This window comes from Pseudophryne corroboree, assembly GCF_028390025.1.
Source record: "Pseudophryne corroboree isolate aPseCor3 chromosome 2 unlocalized genomic scaffold, aPseCor3.hap2 SUPER_2_unloc_1, whole genome shotgun sequence".
Classification (NCBI taxonomy): domain Eukaryota; kingdom Metazoa; phylum Chordata; class Amphibia; order Anura; family Myobatrachidae; genus Pseudophryne; species Pseudophryne corroboree.
Window position 1 is genome coordinate 853,657 of NW_026967488.1, and position 2,440 is coordinate 856,096.

The 2,440-nt window shown below is 43.5% G+C and overlaps 1 pseudogene; it reads right to left on the reverse strand.

Annotated features, from left to right (window-relative positions):
- Positions 1 to 335: 335 nt before the first annotated feature.
- Positions 336 to 453, reverse strand: LOC134983043 (5S ribosomal RNA; annotated as a pseudogene).
- Between the last annotated feature and the right edge of the window lie 1,987 nt (positions 454 to 2,440).

Sequence of the window (2,440 nt, forward strand, 5' to 3'; positions counted from 1 at the left end):
ATGAATATCCCATCCATGTTACATTACCCTCTACCACCTCTCCTACCTCTCCTAAACATACAGGGTGCATTAAAAACTGACAAGGTGGTTGGCGCAGGAAATAATTGTTGGACAGTAAGTTGCCTACAATAGGGTACTATCCAGCGGAAGGTCAAAATTGAACCTTTAACCCTCCAAAACCGACACATGGTGGCACTGGGCAATATTGATTGTTCCTATGTATATCATAACTCTAAGTGCAGACTGATGTAAACTTAGCACCTAGGTCGAATCTGATAATAGAATAGAATCTCAGAAGTGAATCTGCTTTCAACGTTAGACTGGAGTTGAATATGTACCTACTATACCTAATATTCCCCGGTGGTCTCCCACCGGGTACTAGTTTGGTCCTATACTGGATTACTTCCAAGGTCAAACGGGATTGGGATTGTACAGTATGGTATGATAGTAGGTACCTCGCACACTACTCCAGAATCGTTGATGAGAGTCCAGGAAATGAAATAGTGTTTCAGTGTGATGCAATCAGTGCACAGATACATACAGTAGTAGAGAGATATGATATGCAGAGTTTGCCTCAACAATCCATAAGTGTTAAATCTGAAGGCAGCTACAACCAATCACAGAGGAGTATGATTTGAAGAATTTTCATCAAAGGAAAACAAACATAAATGCTGAGACGATATAACGTTGACTATAGGAAGCTGATTATATACATCCAAAAGTGATAAGATATAGAATATATCAGAGAAGTCTGTAATAAGTATAATTAGTGATGAACGGGTTCGGTTCCTCAGAATCCGAACCCCTCCGAACTTCACCGATTTTACACGGGTCCGAGGCGGACTCGAATCTTCCCGCCTTGCTCGGTTAACCCGAGCGCGCCCGAACGTCATCCCGCTGTCGGATTCTCACGATATTCGGATTCTATATAAGGAGCCGCGCGTCGCCGTCATTTTTCACTCGTGCATTGGAAATGATAGTGAGAGGATGTGGCTGGCGTCCTCTCACTTTGTTTCAGAACTTTCAGGGGGCTGCAAATATCTTTATTCTGGGGACCAGCAGTATTATAGGAGGAGTACAGTGCAGAGTTTTGCTGACCAGTGACCACCAGTATTATACGTTCTCTGCCTGAAAAACGCTCCATATCTGTGCTCAGTGTGCTGCATATATCTGTGCTCACACTGCTTTATTGTGGGGACTGTGGACCAGCAGTATATTATATAGGAGGAGTACAGTGCAGAGTTTTGCTGACCAGTGACCACCAGTATTATACGTTCTCTGCCTGAAAAACGCTCCATATCTGTGCTCAGTGTGCTGCATATATCTGTGCTCACACTGCTTTATTGTGGGGACTGGGGACCAGCAGTATATTATATAGGAGGAGTACAGTGCAGAGTTTTGCTGACCAGTGACCACCAGTATTATATGTTCTCTGCCTGCAAAACGCTCCATATCTGTGCTCAGTGTGCTGCATATATCTGTGCTCACACTGCTTTATTGTGGGGACTGGGGACCAGCAGTATTATATAGGAGGAGTACAGTGCAGAGTTTTGCTGACCAGTGACCACCAGTATTATACGTTCTCTGCCTGAAAAACGCTCCATATCTGTGCTGCATTGTAGTATATAGTAGATGTACAGTGCATAATTTTGCTGACCACCAGTATATAATATATAGGAGTACGGTACAGAAGGCCACTGCTCTACCTACCTCTGTGTCGTCAAGTATACTATCCATCCATACCTGTGGTGCATTTCAGTTTTGCACAGTTTGCTGACCACCAGTATATAATATATAGCAGTACGGTACAGTAGGCCACTGCTCTACCTACCTCTGTGTCGTCAAGTATACTATCCATCCATACCTGTGGTGCATTTCAGTTTTGCACAGTTTGCTGACCACCAGTATATAATATATAGCAGTACGGTACAGTAGGCCACTGCTCTACCTACCTCTGTGTCGTCAAGTATACTATCCATCCATACCTGTGGTGCATTTCAGTTTTGCACAGTTTGCTGACCACCAGTATATAATATATAGCTGTACGGTACAGTAGGCCACTGCTCTACCTACCTCTGTGTCGTTAAGTATACTATCCATCCATACCTGTGGTGCATTTCAGTTTTGCACAGTTTGCTGACCACCAGTATATAATATATAGCAGTACGGTACAGTAGGCCACTGCTCTACCTACATCTGTGTGGTTAAGTATACTATCCATCCATACCTGTGGTGCATTTCAGTTGTGCGAAGTATATATAGTAGTAGGCCATTGCTATTGATACTGGCATATAATTCCACACATTAAAAAATGGAGAACAAAAATTTGGAGGTTAAAATAGGGAAAGATCAAGATCCACTTCCACCTCGTGCTGAAGCTGCTGCCACTAGTCATGGCCGAGATGATGAAATGCCATCAACGTCGTCTGCCAAGGCCGAT